This window comes from Nuphar pumila, chromosome 4, assembly GCF_984573655.1.
Source record: "Nuphar pumila chromosome 4, dmNupPumi1.hap1.1, whole genome shotgun sequence".
NCBI lineage: Eukaryota > Viridiplantae > Streptophyta > Magnoliopsida > Nymphaeales > Nymphaeaceae > Nuphar > Nuphar pumila.
In genome coordinates, this window is record NC_143252.1 from 25,395,186 (window position 1) to 25,421,817 (window position 26,632).

At 37.9% G+C, this 26,632-nt stretch overlaps 1 pseudogene; it reads left to right on the top strand.

Annotated features, from left to right (window-relative positions):
* The first annotated feature begins 5,180 nt into the window (after positions 1–5,180).
* LOC149839689 (ABC transporter G family member 6 pseudogene) lies at positions 5,181–7,805 on the top strand (annotated as a pseudogene).
* Positions 7,806–26,632: the final 18,827 nt, after the last annotated feature.

Here is a 26,632-nt window from a genome sequence, read left to right on the forward strand (position 1 = left end):
GTAAATCGCTATTTACTTATCTGATTTTTACTGTAAATCGCTACTCTCTAATTTAATTTATACTGTAAATTGGTACTCTTTGATTTAATTTTTACTGTAAATCACTACTCTTTGATTTGATTTCTACTGTAAATCGCTACTCACTTATCTGATTTCTACTGTAAATCGTTACTCTCTTATCTGATTTCTATTATAAATTGTTACTATTTGAATTGATTTTTACTTTAAATCACTACTCTCTTATCTGATTTCTACTATAAATTGCTACTCTTTTATTTGATTTCTATTGTAAATCGTTACTCTTTTATCTGATTTCTATTATAAATTGTTATTCTACTCAGTTTGACATTGTCATCATTATCTCTGCTGTAAATCACTATTCTTTGTCTAATTAATTCAACGTTTTTACCCTCATATCATGATGAACAATAGACAGAATGCTAATTTTTTTGGTACTTCAACAATTTCTCACGAACAGACAATGACAAAGAGTGCTCCACCGATAATATAACTAACTAATTACATGTAACAAACTAAATCATTAAATGACAAAATATAACAAACTAACTAACTAACATTTAAGAAAGTAATTTGCAACAACTAATATTAATCTATCCAAGAAATCAGGAAAATACACCACCCAAAAATCAAGATTTGAATTAAAACTAACACATTGACTAAGCACATAAAATAACTGACTAACAACTTACTGTATGGTATCTAAATAATTCATTAAAAAAATCTGAAGCAAAACTAGCTAAACTATATGGTCAATGTTAATTAAAAGAATGCTAACTAAAATAACAAGCATCAATGAAATAATACTTTGCTAACTTACTAACATGAAAATAATGAACTAACTAGAAGACAAGAAAACTATAACTGACTCACAAGTATTAGAATTTACTTGATATACTCACTAACAAACAAATAACAAAGATGTTGTACAACACTTTAAATTGACAATGAACATAACAATTATCTAAACTATGATAAATTAAAAAGAATAGAAAAGAACTGGTTAATATCTTTCGAATTCTCTAATCTAAACAAAATTAAAAGTCAAGATTGAAATTAAGCTATCTGGCTGAACTAACACAACGAAATAAATTTGCACTAACTAATCTAATTCTAGACTTAGTAAATAACTAAAGTAAATTATCTAAACTAATTAATGAATATCGATGCACAAAAAATAGAATTCGACTAATATAAATTTTAATCTAATCTAATTAATGAATTAAAAACTTTAGGAATTAAACAAAATAATCATCTAACTGATAGAGGATGACAGAAACTAAATCTAATTCATGCAGGTGAATTAAAATAAATAAAAAAGAATGAAAACACTAATCTATTTTCTATCAGTTTTTCTTAATCTAACTAAAAACTAATTTAACATTAATGAAGGATCAAATGCATGTGTGGAACCATAAATAAACTAACTTAAGACTGAATTTAAGCAAAGAAAAATAAGATCTACTTGATGCACATTAAAAGATTCAAAAAAACTGCAAAAACTCTAAATTGGCTAATAAAAAAACTGATTAACTAATCTAATAAATAACGAATAACCAAAAACCTAATGTAAATTAAATCTATATTAAATATGAATCTAAACTAGTTAAAAATCATGAAGATCATAAAAAAAAGCTACTCTACAACTATCTAAATGTAACTAATATGCAATGAATATACTATGCTTTATGCAATGAAACGTTAATCTAACTAAAAACTATGGAGAAACGTGAGAGAAAAAATGTACCTCACGATCTGTTTCCGATAAAGGAATTGAGAAAAAGAAAGTGGTCTTACCTTTGAGCTACACGTGCCTCCGTCAAGAGGAGGTAAGAAGAACTGGTACCAGAAAAAGGTTAGAAGCAAGGAAGAGAACGAGGGAGAACCGATTGGAACGAGGAGGGGGAAGAGAATAGAAGAGGGAGAAGAGGCCTGCATTTTCTCAACAGGGAAAAATGTGCTTCTCTCCTTAAAAATTTTATTTTATACTCTAAAATTAGGGTGCCACACGATTTTTCTAAAAAGCTAATTAATTTTCAAAAATTTTAAATAAGCACGTTTTTAGGAAAAAATGTGTTTTAGAAAATGATACTTCTAAATACAGTAAACTACCATTTGAAACTCCTAAACAAATTAAACTATGAATAACAAAAGTCCTAAACTAATTAAAACTATGAAAAATGCAGGGAACAACTTGAAATATGCAAATTTACCATATTTTTAATTTCAAAGCAATTTCTCGAAAACATTGATAAGAATGAGTGTTTAATGCAATTTTTTACTGAATCATGCATAAAATAGCATGAATAAAATACAAAATATGTGCATGATCATGTGTGTAGCTAAACTTTCTGCTTTACTTCTTATTTTAGTATCTTCAATAATTTCTAATAATTTAAATAATGCATCACTTATGTATGGTGTTTGGTATACTATTGCTTTAACACTTTCAACCCAACTTTTTCATCGTGTTGTGGACAACGGTTTAAGACTTACAAATGAAAGAATATATCTTTTAAAAGTTTTCATCATTTTGTAGAAGAAGAAAATAAGCAAAAAACTACGTTGGCTAATTCAAAAACAAAAAAACATAGCTTTAAGACAAGAATTATCCATATCATTAAGTATTAAGTTAAATTTGTGTTTTCCCTTCCTATTAGATCCATTGTCATAACTTTGTCCTCGTATAATATTAATATCATGTCCATGACTATTTATTATATTTATTAGTTTATTAAAAAAACCTTGTCCAAATGTGTCATCAACATCTAAAAAATCTTAAAAGAACTCTTCTATTTGTATTGAAATAGTGAAAATATCAACACGTCTTAAAATAAGTATCATTTGTTCGTGATAACTCACATTGGGTGTACAATCAAGTATTATTGAAAATATTTTGCTTTTTTAATTTTTAAAATAATAACATTTTTAACACTATTAGCTACAATAATATTAATTCATTTTGTATGTTATGTTAAAGATAATGATTTTGTATTTCATTATTTTTAATATGCCTCATATGTTCTTTCATTGTTGGATCAAATTCTGCTATCATTTCAATTAAACATAAAAAAAATTATTTATTTCTTTATATATCTTCTCATTACGTCCACGAAATGCAAGATTATTTTTTACAAGAGTCTTAACAACGACAATAATCCTTACCAAAACTTTTTTCCAATATTCTTTTTCTCTATTGATTTCTTCTTTAATACTTTTGTCAATTATCTTTTTTTGTAATAATCTTTTGTCTAACTCAACCTAAGCATTCATGTTAGTAATGTGTTCACTTGATGTTTCATGACTTTTAATATTCTACTAAGGTTCTTCTAATCTTTACTTCCTTTATTAGCTAATTGAATTTTATTAGGTTTTAATGTGAATAACTTACAACAAAAATAAAAAACTTTATCAACATCTTTCAAAAAAATTAACTATTTTCTATCATGTTTTTCTCCGTTTGGTAATTCTGAGTAATAATGGAACATAGAAAAATGTCTATAGTCTTTATCAAGAGAAAATTTTCTTTTATTTTTTTTAATTGGGTCTCTTTCAACTAATAAATCTTGTAACTTTATTGAGGGTCATAAATATTGATAGAATCATCAGCTATTATGTGTGTTTCTCCTTCTAAATGTTCTTGAAGTTCCTCATTTACTTTTTGATGTTCTTCTTCTATATTTTCATGAATTTATTTAAGTATTATTCTTTGTTTTTCTAAATTATTGACAGTTTTCTCACTTTCTTTCATTTCAACATTCTCCTAAATTTTTCTCATTGTAGATAATAGTCTCATCATTCAAGTAATTTATAATTTTCATATTAATAACAAGCTTATCAAAAGCACCTTTTTGAGAAGCAACTAAATTTTTTATTTTTTATTTTTTTCATATTTTCGAATGCGACACTTCTAGCTAAATGGTTACCGTGAATATGCAAAAAGTAGGGTAGGATCGCTGCTATCTTTTCAGAATTGGGCAGAAAGTAATAAATGGAAGAGGGGTTCGGGTGTTTGAAAAGGGGTGGATCATGGTACTCAGTGCCTTTTTGTCATGTTATTTGCATTGAGGTCGATGATGGTAGCTCCACTCTTTTTGTCAAGATCATTGGTGAGGCGATTGTCCAAAAAATTTTGCTGGTTCAATCGGTTTGGTCAGCACAAGTCAGCAATTGGGATATCGCGTTTCACAAAAAAGAATGTGATGCTCCACCTGATTGGGTTGAATGAAACGTTTTAAAACATGTACGAAGGAATGTTCCGCTCATGCAGTCACGTATAGCATTCACTTAAGGCACGTTTGTTGCATGCACTTGTGTGGAAAAGACGTTTTGTGTGGACACAAACGGCGAATTGGGTGCAGGGGTTGCAATATGGAAAACGTTGCCTATATCACCAATTAGGGATTATAGATAAAGTAAAAAATGACTTACAAGGTCCAATCAAATTCTAAACAATGCATTTAATCAAATAACTAATATGCATGACAATTATTATGAACGCCAAAAATGAAAAAATGAAAATGATTTGATCAATTTCTCAAGAAAATTGGTGAAAAGGTGATTCTATTCAAATCGATATATATATATATATATATATATATATATATATATATATATATATATATGGCAATTTTAATCTAATACCTGAGATGATTGACATGGAAAAATTGGTTTCGCAATAAATCTTTTTGAAGAGTTTTTTTTTTTAATATAATTTTGTGTGTTCTAATTGTTTCTCCAAAAAAGGATGAGTTTTTTTTTTTTTTTTTTTTGTGGTCTTTTCACAAAGAAACCGGAGTTTATTTTTTCTTTTAGCTTTCAACTCAACAACGCGACATTGAACATAAACACGTATGGGGACTCCAGATCATAGAAACGAGGCACGTGTGCACCGATTTTTATTTTTTAGAAAAACTAACGGAAGCCAAATTAGCAAAGAATTTGAAGAGTATTCAACCGTCAGATTTTTCGGTCGTTGATTGATGGCTAACGGGGGTGACATCATCTTCGGAAGTCGTTGGATTTTTTTAACTTGAAAGTTAAAAAGTTGGAAACTTCAAAGTGACGCCGCCGTTAGTTCCCGCCCCTTCTCTGTTGCACTTGCATTCCCTCTCATGGATAAGTATAAATACGACCCTTCCCCTCACTCCTCTCCCATCGCTACTACCTCCCACTGCTCTCTTCTGCTTCTACCATTTGCATATCCAGATGAATCCTTTGCCTTTCTCCGGCCAAAATAACGACGAAGACGGCGACCTCGAGGCTGCCACCGGCATCGGAAGCAGCCATCACGAGGGCCCGACGTTCGGCGAGCTCCTCCAGCACGTCGGGGACGCCCGCGCTGGCGAAACCCTAACGGAAAACTCGCCGGAGCAGCGTGTCCTCCAGATGGAGGAGCGCATGCAGGCTGTCCCTTTCGTTCTGTCCTTCGCCGATCTGACCTACAGCGTCCGCATCCGGCAGAGGATGTTCTCCGGAGGATTCCGCAAGACCCTTCCATCCACGACAGCGGAATCCTTCGAGGCGACGGACAAGTTCTCGGAGACGAGGACTCTCCTGAACGGGATTTCCGGTGAGGCGAGGGACGGGGAGATCCTGGCGGTGCTTGGGGCGAGCGGATCCGGGAAGTCGACGCTGATCGACGCCCTGGCGAACAGGATCTCGAGGGAAAGCCTGAAGGGCGCCGTGACTCTCAACGGCGAGGCGGTCGACGGGAGGCTCATGCGGTCCGTTTCGGCCTACGTGAGGCAGGACGACCTCCTTTTCCCGATGCTCACTGTCGAGGAGACGCTCAACTTCTCGGCTGAGTTCAGGCTCCCCCGTACCCTCTCCAAGGCCAAGAAGCGAGCCCGGGTACAGGCCCTCATTGATCAACTGGGCTTGCGCCGCGCAGCCAAGACGATCATCGGTGACGAGGGCCACCGGGGTGTCTCGGGCGGAGAGAGGCGTCGGGTCTCTATCGGTATCGACATCATTCACGACCCGATCCTCCTCTTCCTCGACGAGCCCACATCCGGCCTCGATTCCACCAGCGCCTTCATGGTCGTGAAGGTCCTCCAGAGGATCGCCCGCACCGGCAGCATCGTCATCATGTCCATCCACCAGCCGAGCTACCGGATCGTCGGCCTCCTCGACCGCATGATCTTCCTCTCCCGTGGAAGCACCGTCTACAGCGGCACTCCGGCTAACCTCCCAATCTTTTTGGCGGAGTTTGGCCGCCCCGTGCCGGAAAAAGAGAACCAGACCGAGTTCGCCCTCGACCTCATCCGAGAGCTCGAGGTGACTCCCGGAGGGATCAAGGACCTAGCCGATTTTCACAACTCCTGGAAGGCCACCCGGTTCGTTCGATCTTCGCTCCCCGACCAACAGGGCCTGACGCTCAAGGACGCCATCAGCGCGAGCATCTCGCGCGGGAAGCTCGTCTACGGAAGCGCCGCAGACGGCGGTCGGAGCTCGGATTCGATGCCGGAGTTCGCGAACCCGTTCTGGAAGGAGACGGCCATCCTCACGAAGCGGTCAGTGACGAACACTCGCCGAATGCCGGAACTCTTCTTCATACGCCTCGCGGTGGTGATGGTCACCGGGTTCATCCTCGGTACCATCTTCTGGCGACTCGACAACTCACCCAAGGGAGTCAAGGAGCGGCTCGGCTTCTTCGCATTCGCCATGTCTACGACATTCTACACCTGCGCGGACGCGCTCCCGGTGTTCCTGCAGGAAAGATACATCTTCATGAGGGAGACCTCCTACAACGCCTACCGCCGCTCCTCTTACGTCCTATCCAACGCCATCGCCACCACCCCTCCCTTGGTCCTCCTCTCCCTCGCCTTCGCGGTCATCACCTTCTGGTCCGTGGGGCTCGCCGGCGGCGCTGAGGCCTTTTTCTATTTCTTCTTCATAACATTCGCCTCCTTCTGGGCCGGCAGCGGGTTCGTCACCTTCATCTCCGGCGTAATCTCCCACGTCATGCTGGGCTACACTGTGGTGGTAGCCGTCCTAGCCTACTTTCTCCTCTTCAGCGGTTTCTTCATCAACCGGGATCGGATCCCGCCCTACTGGATATGGTTCCACTACCTCTCTCTGGTGAAGTATCCCTACGAGGGGGTACTGCAGAACGAGTTCAACCACCCGTCCAGGTGCTTCTCGACGGGGGCACAAATGTTTGATAACACGCCGCTGAAGGGACTGAGCGACGACATGAAGGCCGGGTTGCTCAAGGCACTCAATGGGTCGCTGGGTTTGAACGTGACGATGACGACGTGCGTGACGAAGGGGTCGGACATACTCAAGGACCAGAGCATCACGCAATTGAGCAAGTGGGACTGCTTCTGGGTGACCGTGGCATGGGGGTTCTTGTTCAGGCTCATGTTCTACGTCGCCTTGTTGCTTGGTAGCAAAAACAAGCGTAAGTGAGGAGCAGTGGAGCCCGGCCGATGCTAGTGGTGGTGGTGTTTAATTTTTTCGTTTATTTTTTCATTTTTTATTTTTTCAAAGATAAATTTGGGTTTTTTCTTTTTTTATAATTTGAATTGTGTTGGGTTGGCGGGTGTAAGAAATGAGGATGAATGCGTTCATGATGTGATGTAATGCAAGTATAGATGTGGAGAATACACCTGAATTATTTTCTTTTAGTCGTTTAGTTGTAATTTCATGAAATAAGAAAAAATTGGATTTCCTCTTTTTCTTTTTATTAGATGCTTGGAAATAGTGATCTCTATCGTGTTTTGTGGAATTTGAATTCCATTGAAATTGAGAGAAGAGTTGTTTTGATCACTTGAATATGAAAATATTCAGCCATAACGAAACTAATTCTCAATGAGATGTGGAAGCGTAGAATCAAATTGGAAAGCATCCTAATGAGGTCAAGCCGACATTTTTGGATTTGAGTGTGTAACGTTTTGTAACAGATATTTTTTAAATTTTTTGGTTGTTTCTAATGGAAAACATTCCATTTTCACTTTTAATCTTGAAGGAAAACTTACAAGCTATTGAGTTTGACAAGTACACTAGTAGGGATGGCAGTGGACCAAGGCCGGGTGGAGAACAAGGTCTCCACCTCTGCCCCCATCTCAAAATCCTACCCTCCATCCCCGCATGGGTTTTTATTTTAAACCTCCATTCGAGGTCCAAACAGGGCAAGACGGGGCGGGATCCCATTTCTCCTCAATCCACTGCCATCTCTAAAGAAGGATCGTGAATGGGGTGGAGCGGGGCATGGCCGGGATCAAGGACGGGGAAGGGGCGGGGCGGGAGAAAAGAGTAAGTCCATCCTCATACGGGTTTTGATTTTAACCTCCATCACTGTTTCATGTTCTCCATCCCCGGTCCAAACGGGGCGAGGTGGGGCCGAGCCCGTTTCCCCTAGTCCACTGCCATCACACTGATTCTATATATGAAACTACTTTCCCACTTCAGAAACTACAATCTGACCTTTGGCAAATAACCAGGAAACTCAACCGATAACCGGAAAGGATAAGAATCTAGAGTTTTTGAAAAGGAAGAATTTCTCTTGTTTTTTTTCGTCTCACCATGGCTCCATTTATTCTTGTTAACTGCACCAGTAAATTTTGCAATACTTTTGGAACGTTGGTATCGTATTATTCACTCACATGAAGGGTAATGATTTTTGTGGATACTTGGGGATTGAGCCATGCGTGTAAATGGCCATTTGGTTAGATGGGTGAGGTTGGTCAATAGAGAAGGGATTTGTAGGTAAATCGGCCGGCCTGTTTCTATCTGCCCCGTTGTTGCCCTTGTCAACAACAACGGGTGAGGAAAATGAGGATGTTTAGGTGCGTTGGGGCAGCTAACCATAACCTGTGCATGACTAACACGTTGGTAGTCACTCTTCACACGAAAGGTCACGTGTTGGTGGTCTTCTGAAGGATTGGACCCAAGCATCCTATACCACAAGAATAGGAAAAAACCAAGAATGATTACCATTTTTTTTTCCTTGGGGTTTTATCAACATCTTAAGAAACGTAACGCTTGGTTCATTCATGTATTACTCATATTCAAGCAACCCCTATAGGCAGAAGCAGGCTTCCAAATAAGGGAAAAGCGTGTGGAAGAGAAACTTTTTTTTTTTTTTATTCAGGAGAAGCTTGCTTTTTTTCATTCGTGAGAAACATGCTTTCCACTCGCTTCTCAAACCGCTTTCCTATTGTTTTCCAATCATTTTTTTCTTCTTTCTTCTTTGCTTTCGTTTTTTCCTTATTTCTTTCATGTTTCCTTTTTGGCTTTCAAAAAGAATCCCGCTTTACACTACTTTTTAACATTGGCTTCCTGCTTCTGCCCATCACTTTTCATATCCATTTTGTTTCCTGGTAACTATGGCCGAACATGACCGGAGCCATGAGCATGTCAGCATGTTTCCCAGCCCTATTCACACCACTTACAAAATCATCAGGCTCATTTGGGATTCAGCTGTATCGGGCCAAATTGGCCGGATACAGCTGAATTGGCTTTCGGTTTTTTCTTCTTTAATATATAAGTTTGTTTTTTTATTTTTAAAAAATATTATTTTTTGTAAACCCCCTCTGATGAAGTCGTCGTAGGGGATAAATATAAAAAAAAAACGGTTTTTCATTTGGGAAAACCATCTTCGATAATTTGAGAAGGGGTGAGGATAAACCTCACTCCCAAAATCCACGGGAGGGGTAGAGGTTTATCCTCAACCCCCTCACCCTACGTGAGGGCTATAAAGACCCTCACGCAAGTCCTCTTTCTGCACCCTACATCAAGAACGAGAGAGAGAGGAAGACAGAGAGATCAGAGGGAAGAAAAAAAATAGAGATTGGAGCTTACCAGAATCCGACACCGACGACGAGGTAACCACCCTCTTCTATCTTCTTCTTTGTTCTACCTTCTTTTCGGTGGGGTGAGGGTTGGCAACCATGGCTGCCGAGGATTTGTAGAGAGAGGCTGCCAACCATTGTTGCTGGCGTGATACAAAAAAAAAAATGACAGAGTAACCGAGAGAGAGAGAGAGGGTTGATCGGCCCCGGTGGCCAGCCGACGTCGGTGGCCGGCCCGTGCCCAGATGGGAGCAGAGGAGAGGGTCGACCCCTCTGCACCTGAGAAACGGAAGGGGCTCTACCCCTTTCGCTCTTTTTAATCTAGATCGGGTCGGTTTGGGTGCGACTCAGACCGAACTTGGTCGGTCTCGATCGCGCCCAAACCGAGTCGCATTAAAAAAAAAGACCGAGTCGATCTGGGTCGCACCCAGACCGAGATAGGCCGATTAAGGGAAAAAAATATGTGTGTGTGTTGGTTGAATCGGTTTGGGTTGAACCGGTTCATGCCAAACCGGGTCTAGCTGAACCGGTTTATATGGAATAACGCAGTCTGACTTGAACCAGTTCAGACCAAATCGATTCATGGGGAACCGATTCAGATCTATTCGACTATAAGCTGAACCAGTTTGGATCAACCCGAGTCAGACTGAACCGGTTCAGGTATGACTAGATCTGGGTTCTTAGACTAGATCCAGTTTGAACTGAACTTGTTCTGGATCCAGATTGATTGGTCAAGATCTGTTTAGAACAGTCTCAGACCCATATCAGAATCGAGTCTGGATATGGTCAGACAGATCTGAATCCAGTCAGACAACTTTGGATCTAGTCAGACAGTTCTGGATCCATTCAGACAAGTCTGGATCCAGTCAAACTATTTTGGATCCAGTCAAATTGTTCTAGATCCAGTCAAACAGTTTTTGATATGGATAAGTAATGGATCTGGATTCAAGCAGATAGGGTTGGATCCAGATCAGAAATGGATCCATATCGGATCGTAAGATAGTCTCGAATTATACCAAAATCCGAAATGACCACAATACCCTTTTGGGTACTCGAGATCCATTTTGATAAAATGGACATAACTTTGCACCCCGAACTCATAATTGAGTGAGGTTTGGTGTATCGGACTTATATCATAGAAAGGAATCTACTAGTCCAAGAAATTTAGTCAAATTAGTGATGCAGAAATTGAGGGTTCATGAATAATTTTGAAAAAGGTATTTTGGTAATTTGATAATAACGTGTGAATTTTTGTGCATTAATATGAACATATTGTGTAACCAAATCATACTGTTAGAGCTTTATGAGGCTCGATTTTAGGGCGAGCACAGATTCGCCTTCAAGGTAAGGGATATTATAAGTAATTTTAGAAGTAAATAAACATTTTACGTTGCATGTTATTGTGATTTTATGTATTACTATGAGTAGCATGATAGTTTTCGAGTGATACCATGACATGCATAAAAATTATCATGCTTGATATTATGAGTTGATTTTATACATGTGGTTGTGATATTCATGTTAGTTGTGGCGTGTTCTGCATGACTGAAAAAGATTGTATTTGTGATTGCATGTCTAAATGTTCATTAATATCATACATTATGATGAGAGTATGTTAGATTAGAGTTCCATATAGTGTATTTATATTGTATGAATAGATGTGTTGAGATCAGCATGCATAACCCCTTAAACCCTGAAAGTGGCGACCTGTGGCAAGGGCGACCTTGTTCGCGGGCAGAGTGTAGCCACCATAGAGAGTGGGCCACCAGTGATTTAATGATGTAGAGACCCTACATCTTTGCATGCTTAGTGAGAGATGTGTGAGTCCTAAAGTCATTATGAGATTTAAGAATGAGATTTGTTATGAAGAGTTTACAACATCACTCATGAGAGAAGAAGTGTATGATGAGTTTAAAAATATGGTTCAATGGGTTTAACTTAGTTATAACTTAGGGTTTCACTCACACTGGGTTAGAACTCTAGAGGACCAAGGATGGTTGATAACTATCATAGTTAGGATGTAGCATGAATCATACCTAGATTGAGAAGTTGACTTGGTGGGGTCCCCATTGTGGTTCACTTCAGTGTCTGGTGGTCCGGGGATCACTAGGATTGTATGGTTCGTTGTTTAGCCAACATGTAGAATTGGAGTGTTCTACGAGGTTGCTACGCCCATAGACCGCTATGATCGGTATAGCCGACTTAGTGATAGTTGTGTGAGAGTGTTTGAGAAAGTTAATGGAGAAATTAAAATATACCAATTTGTGTAGTGTATCGAAAACTAAACTAAGACTAGGGGCTTAGAGCCCACTACAGTTGTAAGTTAATAGTTTATTTGCTTATAATTATTTCTTACTGAGTTGTAGACTCGCCCCCATGTTTAATTACAATTGTAGGTTTCAGGCATTAGACCAATCAGAACGTGAGCAGTTTCTTCTTTTACACCAGAGCATTTGGTATATTTCATTTTCTTGTCAATGAATAAAATGCATTTGCTTTCCTTTGTCATGAATGATGATCTTTGTAAGGAAAAATGTGATGATGGTAATAAAATGAAAAGTTTTTTTTAGTCACGTTTTCTTTGTGTAAACTTTGAACTATTCCCTCTGAGAAGTAATACCAACCAAACTCGGACTATTGAGGTGCCAGATCAGGGTGTTACAAAGTTGTATCAAAGTCAGGTTTACACAGAAAAATGTTCATCATTCATAACAAAATTCAATGACAAGATATAAGTCTCTTCTCGAATACGACACATTAGTGATTAGATTGTTGCGTGATTAGAAATGACTAACGAATGAGAAAACAACGAAGACCCAAGGGCTCAAGACCCTGCTGAGCCTCCCGTCGGAGGAAGAGAGGAGTTCATTGCTACAATAGCAATGGCTACCGAAGTCATCACAAGCATGATTCAGGTAGTTAGAGATCTGACACCACGACCTTCTTCAATCTACATTATAATTGGAGACTGATGTTCTTATCTTCAGAACTACCCATACACTACCCAGGGACAACATCCACCACCTTACGGAAGTAGGACTCACCAGTTCAACCATCAGAGAGCGAGGTTTGCACATGGGCAGATGGTGGAAAATCGGATGGCGGCTCGAGGAAGAATCAGAAGAAGGGCATTCCTGAATACAAACTTTATGCCTCAAAAAGGGCCTCATATGGCCAGCGCGCGAGGACGACATATGTCCCAAGCCAGCTATGTGGCTGCCATGGGTGCGACCGATCAAAGAATTTCACCTCCAATCTGTGAGTATTTGTCTGAAGAAACTCGAAGGGCAGCGATTCAGGCAGCCGAAGCAGCTTGGTAGGCAGCAAGAGCCAACCGAAGCAACCCAGGGTTTGGGCAAGAATGAGCAACTTCGGGGAGTTTGGAGGAAGAGGGCGAGGATGACGACCCAATTGATAATCCTGCCTCACCTACATACACTCTTGCCTCACCTACCCACACACCTTCCTCACCCACTTATACTCTTGTTTCGCCCTCATACGACCTGAATGCTTGTCCTGCGACTCACCAGCATCAGGCTCAAAGGAGCATAGAAAACAAGCCATGCTTCAAATGGATTGAAGAATGATTAGGATTAGTTAGTTTATTTAGTCGAGTCAAATTATTTGAATTCTATTGTTTCTTCTTTTGCTTTCTAGTGATGTTTCTCGTGCATGTATGCGACTTATGAATGAAATAAAATGAATGTTTTTTTTATTGTGTGATATGTGATGAAATTTCGTACGAGTACCAACGAACCATGTGATAATAAGTTTACTAAGTGATAATTTTCTTGCAGTACCAATGGCCACTCGCAGGAGAACATCTTACCTATCAAAGAACACGGTAGTGGCCAGACAAGAAAGGGAGCTCCTTGGCAGACCATCGCGAAGGGCACCCTCATCATCTCCTACTAAAGAAGGGGCACAAATTTAGGGGGGTCACGCAGCGATTCACACTTTTGAGAGGTATGCTCTATGTGAGGGTGAAGAAGAAAGTACAAAGATCCCACAAGGATCACTAATGAGAAGTTCAGCAGGAGAAAGTACGAGAATACCACCAGAATACACTACCAATCGCATCTTATATGAGCTCCTGCAAACAACCCAATCCCAGCAAAGTCAACCTCAGACGGTGATTTATGGCATCACCTCATGGGCTAAGAAGTTCAAGAATATGCAACCTTCACTCTTTGATGGCACTCCTAACAGTGTCGTGGCAAAAAATTGGTTGATGCAAGTGGAGAAAGCATTGGATTCCATCCAATGTCTAGAAGATCGGAGGGTGTGGATAGCTGAATCAAATCTGACCAGTGATGCAGAGCACTGGTGGAGGTTAATCAGGGACACCTTGGAGTCAGACACGTATTTACCTTGGTCTACATTTGTGAGGAGATTTTACAGGCAATTCTTTTCAAAGTGCCAGAGGGTAGAAAAGGAAGAAGAATTCAGGAAACTGAAGCAAGGTGACATGACTGTCGCCCAGTATACTACTTGTTTCAACTCTCTTTCCTGTTTTGCCAAGTCCTTAGTGGCAAACGAGAAAAAGAAGTGCAGGAGGTTTGATAGGGGCTTAAGGCCCAAACTTTTGAGGTTGGTAGGGCCACAACAAATAAAGGAATACAGTCAGCTCATAGATTATGCCTCGAGGTATGAGTTTTGGGAGATGAGGAAGAAAGAGAAGCCTCAAGCGAAAGAAAAACCCAAGACTGAAGATAAGGTCAAACACAGTGGTGGCAATGTAATAGAGTCCTCTCTGAGAAACTTTCAATCTAGAGGAAGATTCCAGTAAGACAGCAAGAGGCAATACGGAGGACAAACCCCTGGTCAGAACCAGAGTAAGCAAGTCAAGTATGCAAGCAATCAATAAGCCAAGCGACAAAAGTTCCAGAAGTCTGCTCAGTCGAACAACCTTTGCAGGACTTGTGGTCTCTAGAGACACGAGGGTAAATGTGACTTGAGGAACGTGAGATGTTTCAACTGTCAGCAGATGGGTCATTATGCCAATGATTGCCCACAACCTGATCTAAGAAACAACACTTCACCGAAGTCGAAGCCCACAGTACCAGGTCGTGCCTACGCAATAGCTCTCCAAGAAGCTCTTGCAGGCCCTGAAGTGGTTGAATGTACACTTCCTATTTCTAGTGTTCTTGCTTGTGTATTATTCAACTCAGGAGTCACACATAGTTTCACTTCTTCAACATTTAGAAAATAGTTGCCAGTGGCATCTTCTCGATTGAGAGTTTCTTACTTAATAGAAACACTTATAGGAGCAACCACTATAGTGGATACAATGTATTCTAACTATGTAGTGAAAATAAAAAATTGCGAGTTGTCTGTGAACTTGTTGCAACTCGACTTCAAAGATATTGACATTGTTCTGAGCATGGATTGGTTGTCATACCATCATGCCACTATTGATTGTAGAAGAAAGTGTGTCAGCTTTCAAATACCTCATACCTCTACTTTCACATATCAGGGTATTAAGAAGTTACCCAAGTCAGCTATCATATCTTGTCTAAAGGTCAATAAATATATTAAAAAGGGATGCATGGGATTCCTGGCCTACATGAAAACTGAAAAGAGAAAAGACCTCACAATATCTGATGTAGACATAATTCGTGAGTATGCTGATGTTTTTTTAGAAGATCTACCAGGCCTCCTCCCTGATCGTGAGATTGAATTCCAAATTGATCTAGTTCTGAGAACAACACCCATTTCGAAGGCTTTCTATCGAATAAGACCTGCAGACCTTAAGAAGCTCAAGGAGCAGCTGCAAGAATTATTAGAGAAAAGTTTTATTCGACCGTCAGTATCTCCTTGGGGTGCTCCAATCTTATTCGTTAAGAAGAAAGATGGATCATTGCGCATGTGTATAGACTATCGACAACTGAACGCAGTGACCATCAAGAATAAATATTCATTGCCGAGAATTAATGATTTGTTTGATCAACTACAAGGAGTTGCGTGCTTCTCGAAGTTGGATTTGAGATTGGGTTATCATCAGCTGAGGATCAAGAAAGAAGATGTGGCTAAGACGGCATTCAGATCAAGATATGGCTATTATGAATTCTTGGTCATGCATTTTGGTCTGACTAACGCACCAACTGCCTTCATGGATATGATGAATAGGGTCTTCAGACCCTATTTGGATAAGCTCGTGGTGGTATTTGTCGATGACATCCTCATATATTCCACCACGAAAGAGCAACATAAAGAACATTTGAGAAGGGTTCTCCAGACATTAAGAGAACACCAATTTTATGCCAAATTCTCTAAGTGTGCTTTTTGGTTGGAACAAATATCCTTCCTTGGATATATTGTTTCTAAAAATGGAATTACGGTAGACCCGACGAAGATTGAAGCAGTCACCAATTGGTCTAGACCCAAGAATTCTACCGAGATTCATAGTTTTTTAGGATTGACTGGGTACTACCGACGTTTTGTGGAAGGATTTTCTTTGTTGGCGGCTCCTATGACAAAGCTCACGAAGAAGGACGTAGAGTTTGAATGGAATGATAAATGTGAGCAGACTTTTCAGAAGATAAAGAAGTGTTTGACTACTGCTCTAGTGTTGGTCTTACCTTCTGGATTCAGAAGTTTCACTATTTATAGTGATGCCTCTAAAAAATGATTGAGTTGCGTTCTGATGCAACATGGTAAGGTGATAGTATATGCATCTCGCCAACTCAAAACTCATTAAGTCAACTATCTGATGCATGATTTGGAGCTTGCAGCGGTGGTATTCGCCCTCAAGATATGGAGGCACTATCTCTATGGTGAGCAATTTGAGGTATTTACCGACCATCAAAGCCTTAAGTATTTGTTTTCATAGAGAGATTTGAACTTGAGGCAAAGGAGATGGTTGGAATTTCTAAAAGATTATGATTTCGAGCTAAAATATCAATCAGAAAAGGCGAATGTAGTCGTTGACACCCTTAGCCGAAAGACTGAAGCACTAGCCAGACTTGCAGATTGAGAGTTATTTTCTTTGATGGCTCATCAAAAGGTAGAAGCTCAATGCTTACCAGGTCGGTTGTTATTCATGCAAACCACCATGAGATCAGAATTGTGGGAGCAAATTAGGAAAAATCAACCCTTAGACTTAGAATTGGCCTAAATAAGAAAGAAGATTTCAGAAAATGAGGAGTCAGAATTCAAAGTTGATGGTGAAGGACTCCTTAGATTTCGTCAGAGAGTATGTATTCCTAAGGACGACTATCTTAGAAATCAATTATTTGAGGATGCACACCACTCTAGATATGCCATTCATCCTGACAACACTAAAATGTATCGAGATCTGAAAGATATATTTTGGTGGAGTGATATGGAGAGAGACGTTGCTGAGTTTGTTAGCAAGTGTCTAGTATGTAAGCAGGTGAAGATTGAGCACCAACGACCAGGTGGTCTTTTGCAACCACTTCCCATACATGAGTGGAAATGGACGAATATCTCAATGGACTTCATTTCAGAGCTTCCAAGGATAAAAAATGGGATGGATTCAATGTGGGTGATTGTTGATAGGCTAACTAAGTCAGCTCACTTTTTCACTTTTTTGCCTGTAAGACAACTCAATCTTGTGACTAATTGGCTTAATTATTTATCATAGAGATCGTCAGACTCCATGGAGTACCTAATTCGATTGTTTTAGATAGAGACTTCAAATTCACATTGTGATTTTGGCAAAGTTTTCAAGAAGCAATGAGGACACAGTTAAAAATGAGCACAACCTTTCACCCCCAGTCAGATGGGTAGTCAGAGCGAACCATTCGGACCCTAGAGGACATGCTCCGAGCATGTAGTTTGGAGTATAGCGACTCGTGGAATGATATTCTACCATTGATGGAGTTTGCCTACAACAATAGCTTTCAACCAAGTATAGGCATGACTCCATTTGAAGCATTGTATGGTCGACGATGTTGAACTCCCTTGAGGTTGAAAAAAGGAGATTGTTAAGGCCCGAGATAATGCAGTGGATGACAGACCAGGTGAGATTCATCTGAGAGCATCTTCTCACAGCGCAAAATCGACAAAAGAGTTATGCAGACCAAAGACGACGCGAGTTAAAATTTGAGCAAGGTGAACATGTATTTTTGAAGATATCTCTGTTTAAGGGAGTGATGCATTTTGGCTGAAAGAGAACAAATCCCTTCACCTCTTCCACACTTGACTTCTTACAATCATGTCAGGTAAGAAGGCACTGAATGCTACATGCTGATGCATAGAGAGACAAATGCAATGAGGTGCTCAACACTGTCCTTTGCAAGTATATTTCTTTTGTGAACCAAATTATGAATTATTTTCTGTAGCAACAAACTCCCAAGAAAACTAGTCCCTGGTTGATAGCAGGTTCCAATCATGCATTAATGTAGAACCCCAAGATCCAACCACTAATCCTTTTTCTTGATTATAAAAAATTCATGCACAACTGCAGTGCCAATACCATGTGGGATTCAATTCCTGTGGGAAACAACCTCTAGAAAATAGCACGTTCTTTTGATCCTTTTGACAGTTTTAGCCTAATTTTCTTTTTACCAATTTCATGCATTGACTCATCACTAATCTCCTTACAGAAGTAGTGCAGAATGCCATATGCGAGGCATAGACAAAATGCAAAAAGTTCTGTTCCATCTATAACACTGCAATGCAAATGTACTTACGTTGTAATTCGGATTATGACAAGTCCAAGTCAATTAGTCCCTTTGCATGTTAAATAAACATGCATTAATATAAAACCAGAATGCCCAACTACTAACTCGTTTGGTAGAGCCAACTTGTGAACATCATCAAGTTGACGAGACATCATAAGTTTGAAACCCGATAGAGGGCATTCCTTGCTTCAAGGTTGAAGCTGGGTGTACCGTCCAGTGGGGGGGACCTTACAGGTTTTACCAACTGGAGGCCTGCTAATGTGAAGTTGGTTATGGGTCTCCCTTGGCCAATCGAAAAAAAGAGGAACGTCCAACTACTAGCCTTTTATTTCTTATTAGCAATCACACAACTATAGTGCCAGTACCATGTGCAAGCATACAATGCTACAGTGACTATGCACAAGTTTGTTCAATTGCTTCTGTTAGTGTTTACAGATCATAACTCGATCTAAAAGGCATCTCCTTGTCTGATGACCAATCACAGTCACAACTATGGTGCCAGTACCATGTGCAAGCATACAATGCTAAACACAGTGACTATGCACAAGTTTGTTCACATGTTTCTGTTAGTGTTTACAGATCATAACTTGATCTAAAAGGCATCTCCTTGTCTGAAGACCAATCATAGAGTAAGCATACAGAATTCGTGTTTACTTTTTAAACTAAAACAGGCTGTGGTGCGATACGTTTACACCCATTAATTTTAGCTATTGAAAAATTACTGAAGAAACGATATTCCATGATCTTGTCTGTTGTTATAGACTTGTATCAGTATCCACAGCTTTCTAAATGGCGTCATTGAAACATTATTTTGGAAAACAGCCATCTTTTTCGTGTTTCAGTGGCCCCTAGATCAGATTGCTTGTGGCCGGGAATGATGGTGATGGATAACCATCAAAATAGTGCATGGTACTCCATAGATGAGTCTAATGAATTTTACTTGGCCAAGTCAACCTGAAGAACCACTTCATAAATGGGTATTAGGATCCTCATGTGATATGGTAGCCAATCATTTCAGTGATTGAAGTTGAAATTGTAATCTTGATTCTTGGTTGTCAACAGTTCATGCCTAACATTGGTTGAATGGCTAAATTTGCTGCTGTTAAAAATGAAAATCAATATAAAGTGTAAACATTGTTGACTTGTAAGTATTTATATGCCATTAAATATGGGCAACTTGCCTGAATCCATTTAATCCCACCTACCATGCGTTTAAGTTGGAGTGGTGCACCAACTGCTCTTTACATCACATATGTTTGTTCAAAATTGGTCTTATTATACCTCTTAAGGGGAGATTTTCATTTGTTTGATTTTTCCTTTGTAAAATGATAATCGAATCTTTGATCGTGAGCATTGAATACCTGACGCATTACACTGTATGTTATCTTGACTTGGGCACACGGTAAATTAACCCCCAAGGTGTATAAAATTGGTGACTTGAGTATTCTCAAAGATTTACTACTGCAGGGTTTGCCTGCGTAGCCAGCGGGGTGGTTGTGAGGGTGCTAAAATGAAAGCCCCAGGTCAAACATCGCTGGTGCACGGCTGTGTCCATAGTTTTCAGAGGTAGGCCACGTAAAGGCAGGGTGGTTGTGGGGCCCCACCCGGTGTTTTCCTATCTCGGGCGAGGGTTCCTCACCATAAAAAGAAGAGTATTCTCAAAGATTTAAACATCGTCTCTAGATTTGTGTGATAAAAAAAGGCTACCTTAATGGGCCCACTCTACAGGAGTGCTATCGAGAACCATTATCCGAGAATGGATGATAGACTCTAAAGAAGTGATATGATGATGAACTACCCCCATTAAAAAAGAAAAAAAGAAAATATACAACAGCCAACAGTTTAAACGCACATGAGATGCTCTGTGGTAGTGATGATCTTGTATAGTGTAGAATACGACGTATTGTATGGAAAAATGACGTGGTTATAAAAAAACCCTATAATTTACCAAAATCCGTTCATGTTCAAAACCGCAAATGTTGGCCATTAAAATGACCATTTTAACTTTTGCATATGCAGACCTCCTGAGGATATGTGATTTTTTTTTGTGACAGACTTTACTACTGAATTTCAACTCAGAATTTGAAGGATTTCAGAAAAACATAAAAAAAAAGAAATTAGGCATAAATACCTTTCTAACAATATCTTAATCGCTGAAAAATAATGAACAAACACTAGCATACAACCCCGACATGACAACGTTCCAAAAAAATGAGATGAACAAGCATGGTTGCACCTATTCTGATTATTCTATGTTATTTTTTGGCTACTTGTGTCAGAAATTCAAAAAAATAATAAAAAAGAAAAAGACAAATCAATGTATTTTAGCTTTTTAATACCACCAAGATCGTCTTGATCTGATGAGCGCTTGGGGAGAAACATTCTTTGAAAGATAAAGTTTTCGACATGGTTTTTTACTATCAAAACATCACATTTAATGCTAGTTGGGACAATCACAAAAATATGAAAATATTTGCATTTAAGTCTTCCAAAAATACGTGAATCTCATGTGCAATATTTATGAATTTGGTGGTAGTTTCAATTACAGGAAGTTTGCATATTTAGTTTTGTGAACTTCATTTTGTATATGCGCATTTTGTGGAATATTTTTTTGTAGTTTGCAACTCAAGGAAATCCACAATCTATTGCAAATTTCCTTGAGGTTCGCAAATTATACCAACTTTGCAAATAGTTTCATTATGATTATGCTCTTGATATATAGATTTCTAGGAATTTGTGTATTTTTTTATACAACGCAAATATTAGAGATGAATACATTGTGAATTTCCTCCTTATTTGCAGAGTTTTGTACGAGCATTAAATATGCCATTCTCTATTTAAGAAATTGATTGTTGCAACCCTAGGACCACTTTTGCATAAACTAGGATTTTTTGTTGTTCCCAACCAGTGGTCCCCAATGTGTTTTTTTCCGACAATAATTTTAAGTGACTATTTTCAGCAATTTGTTGGTGGCATTGCATTGATGTTGAGTTTTTTTGATAGGAAATTCTAAATTTTAATATGGCGACTTAGAATACCTACTCAAAGGGGGGCATAGGCACAACGTCTGCTAGTGTTCTAATACAACAGAAAAAACAAAAGAAGAAAAACTACCAAATGGGTGATACTTCGTATTATGAAGTACAGAGTAGGCTTGATAACTAAGTAAAGAGGGAGCCTGCTTTGTGGCCAAATGTCTGGGTGTCTGATAATTTTCACAAAAAAATGCAACATTGATAACCAAATAGTCAGACTTCTACACTCCAACTCGTAGTTGCTAACACCGTAAATGATGAAAGTGTGGCCCAAATCTAAGAAAAAATGTAGACAAGTTGTTAAGAAGTTTGCGGCCAAAGTCATATCTTCCATCCTAGAAGCATCTAAGGAGGGGGAGGATGGGACTCGGATGTGAAGAAGTTTCAACCATTGGACAACTCTAATGTTGTTGCTAAACTCAATATCCAGATAGAGAAAGTTGGAGATGGGACCACTTGCAATGGTAGGGGCGAGATGGAGACGGCACCTTAGCAAGGAGAGGATGTGAATCCTGAGTATGAGGTTAATACGAAGGGTGTTTGTAACATGGAGGTGAGTGGGGATCCTCAGGAAATGGTGAGTGAGGGTCTTTTGGGTGAATCAGATATGCAGCCAAAGGTTGAGGTTACGGTGGAGAGTACACATGATCGAAAGCAATGGGGAACGAGGTTTGGTGCTCTGAGGAGGGGATCGCAGTGGAAAAGAAGTTTTGGTGCTTGTGGATAGGTACTTTGTTCATTTGTTATTTTGTTGTAAGATGTTTATAATCATTGACAATTTTAGTGTCAAGGAATGATTAAATTGTCATATATAAATGTTATAACTGTGTGTGTAATTAAATGATTAATTTGATTGATTTCATCAAAATTAATTGTGAGTTTATGATCAAGATTCAGAGGATCCAATAAGTTGCATGCACCGGTTCTACTAGTTTCAAGCATACGAGTGGTTCGACATACTAACGGAGAAAGTGAAGGCATGGTTTCAACAAATGCATTTTCAAAAAAATTTAGAGACACACCGTGGAATATTAGTAACAATCTCTTAGAGGTTGTTATGCAGTTCAAGAATTCAGCAACCAACATATTCTAGTTTGAAGACATTAAGATGGTCATTACGTTAGAGGAGGTGACACAAATAACTATATTTAAGTGTTATGAAGAGCCAATGAATGTACATCGGTGGAAAGATTTCAAGCACATGTGTGGTGTGATTTTTATGAAATAGATTTTTAAAACAATATTTTTTATGAAAATGTTTTATGCAAGTCAGACACCAAATAATAAAAACTGGCTCACACGAGTGGTGGAGTCCAGGTCGATCTCAGAGAACAGAAAAAATACTTTGTATTCCACAGAAAAGCTAAACTACTCTTTATTGCCTTGAAAAATAAAAGAATTAATTAACTAAATGAGAGTGCATCCCCATGCAGAGGGCTTAAACAAATAAAAATAAAGTGCCTTATTATAAACCCAAATTGAATTGAATTAAATTAAATAAACTCTAAGTTAAAAAGAAAAGAAAAGGTCTTCATTGCTTGAGTTTCTAGTCCCTTCTTTGTTGCTTGAATATTAACTTATGTTCCATTTTTTCTTCTTTGAGGGCTCCTTGAGGGCATTCTGAAGGGCTGGAAGGGCCTTTTCAAGGGACCTCAGAGGGTTCTTTGAAGGTACTTTTGATGGCTCACCGCACGTCAACACGCTTTCCTGCAAAACAAAATCACAAGACTAGCATAACCACAAAACAAAACACTACTAAAATCTAATATTTCAATCAAGAAACTATTCTAATAGACTTTAACAAACCACTAACATGTGACAACCTAATAACTAACATGTAACAAACTCAAGTACTAAATGACAAAATAGCAAACAAACTAACTGACAATCATGAAACTACTTAACAACTAAGAATCAATTTAGCTAAAAACACAAGAAACTAGATTAACCAAAAATCATGAATTGACTAAATTAACTATTAACAAATAACTAATTAATAAGAATAAGAAACAAACTAAATAATGTTTTAAATTAACTCCTTAAGAACATGAAACACAGAAACGTCTAGTCTAACTAATGAAATGATTAAAATAATTTTAAATTAATGATAAAGAAGAGGACGCTGACCAGACTATGCACTATTAAAAAATTACAAGTTCCTAAATTACTCCAATTATGAAGCACGGCAAAAATATCAAATAATGTACTACTTAACATGGACAAAAAAATTAAAATAAATGATTAAGGTAACCACAACAAATAATTAAATTTAAGCAAACCTATGCATCGATTAGAGTCAATTGCACTAAATTGGGTGATTGGTGTTAATCTTTGGAATCACATCGAACATGAATCACATATTTCATGCATGATCAGTTCACGTCCAAACAAAGAAGATTATTTCATACAGAGTATAAAACATAAAAAAAATAATAACGATGATTAACTCAACTCTGTTCAGCACTTGCGTGAATTGGATACACGCATAAAACGTGATTCGAGAAGAAACTGGTTCTGCAAGTGCTGGGATTCACATTTTATACGTGATCTGACCAGGGATATTGCACTTTATAATCGATTCTGATTTTCAAGAAGCATAGTGTGAAGTTTGTGAAGATCAACAATCATGATTCTACCAGTCACAATGAATCACGTCAAACACTACTCAGACGCATGGCTATTAATGACGTTTCAGCGTGAAGCAAAAGATATGATGAAATTCCAGCGGGAAACAAAACATGACTTTCTTAAAGCAATGTATTCGTTGGTTTCTGCAGATTCAAAGCAACCAAACGTGATTTGTTGATTGTATTTATCAAAGAAAGATCAATATATGCAACACACTCATGCAGGTTTGTTTGACGACCCAAAAAAAATAGATAGATGCAGCGTACTAAAAAAACAATATATATTAACTAAACTAAATCAAAACATACGAAACTATTTTACGATAGAATGCATGCCTAATCTACTATACATAAAACATAAATCACAAATCAACTATTCTAGATAAAGCAAGATTACTGAAAATAAAATATGATATATGTAATGTCAATAAATTAAATCTAATCTACATGCAAAACAAATAAAGAGACGGGGGAGTAAGAATCAAATCTTGTAGTTTACATTCGATGGAGGGGATGAGAAGAAGAAACGACTCTTCCCCTTGTTGTAGACACCCTTCTGACGAAAGAAGGACGAGGACACCGGCGAAGATTGGGGCTAGAAGAAAAGAAGAAGAGAAAGAAGAAGAGAGAAATCGGTGTAGAAGAAGAGGGAAGAGAGAGGCAGAGGGGGGCATCAACTTCAAGAAGGGAAAAAATGCCCCCTTCTGTCTTAAAGCCACTATTTATAATTTTTTTATTAGGTTTGTAGAAGACTGATGCAACTTTTTTAATAGAGTATTTTAAAATTTATTTTCAATAAAAACGTTTATGCAAACTGTGCATCAAATAATAAAAACTTGTTTACACTAGTGGTAGAGTCCGAGTCGATCTCAGAGAACAAGAAAAATACTTTGTATTCCACAAATAACTAAGCTACTCTTTATTGCCTTGAAAATAAAAATTAATTAATTAAATGAGAGTGTAGCCCTCTATGGAGGGCTTTAAACAAATAAAAATAATAATAAGTGCCTTATTACAAACCCAAATTGAATTAAATAAAATAAAAGCCTAAACTAAGAAGAAAAGAAAAGGTCTTCACTGCTCTGAGCTTCTAGTCCCTTAATTGATTATCATTTTAGGTTTTCTTATTTCTTGAGGGCTCTTTGAGGGCCTAAAGGGCCTATTGAAGGGACCTTTTAAGGACCTCAGAGGGCTCTTCGGAGGTACTTTCAAGGGCTCACTGTATGTCTGAACACTTCTCTGCAAGAATCAAAAGACAAAACACAAAAATTAGAAAGAAAACTACACAAAAATTGAAGGTCAGTACGAACAAAAATCACAAAAGCATGAAGTGAACTAACATAAAATAACAAGCCACTAGAAGATAAAATAGTAAAACTAACTATCTAACTAAGAAGAAGTAAGTTATGAAACAAATTAACTAAAAGACAAATTAGCATAACTAATTAACTAACTAAAATGCAGGAAAACTAAAACTAAAAGAATCTAATAAACTAAGTGTTGAAGGGATTTTCAAAAGTAACAAATAAAAATTGAATTACAAATTTAACCTAAACTAATTGCTTTAATAAAAAATCAAGTAAAATACTTAAAATTGAGAATCGGCTATGATGTATTTCAATTAAAAAAATAAAACCACTCCAAAATCTAGACTAACCTAATAAAGTAAATCAAATGAAACTAATCTGATTGATAAAAATAACTAACTTAATTTGTAGCTAATGCAATTAAAAGAAAATATTACAACTATTCTACTTAAAGAGCAACGATCCTACAAAGCTAATTCGGCTAAGAGTTTAATTAAGCTAATTAGTCTAATTTAATCTAATGAACTTAAACTAAATACTATTGATCTAATTAACTAAAAAAAGAATTAAATGTGAATCTCGACTTGTAAAAAAAATTGATTAATTAACACTAACTGTAGCCATTTAATTGGCTGATAACCAAAAACAAAGAAACATGATACAACAACAACAACTACGCCTTCATCCCAAAACAATTGGGGTCGGCGATATGAACCAACAAAGAAAATCATTCTGGGTCTTCCACATGAATCCTTCTCCTCCATTTATTTCTATCCAATGCCATGTCCTCGGTGAGGTTCAAAGCATTGGATAATTGCTAAAAAAAATCTGGCTAAATTATTTTAAACTAAATTCATTTCTAAACTAATTTAATCTACTAAATTAACTAGCTACCAAACCAATCTAATGAATAGTATTTACGTGAACCAGAGTTTGAAAATAAACAAAATAACTCACTATTCCTAAATCTGTTATTTTAGAACTAATTAACTAAAAATGATAATTGACTTAAAACAAGTATTTATGATCTAATTGCTGAAAATAAAAAATTTAGAATAAAAAATTACATTAACTAATCAATAAAAAATTAGAATAACTAAATTTATGCTATTTGGCTGAATTAAAGAAATTTAAAAATAACTAATTATTCTTTTTATTTTTTCTTAACTACACTATCAATTGAATAACTACTAATTAAAA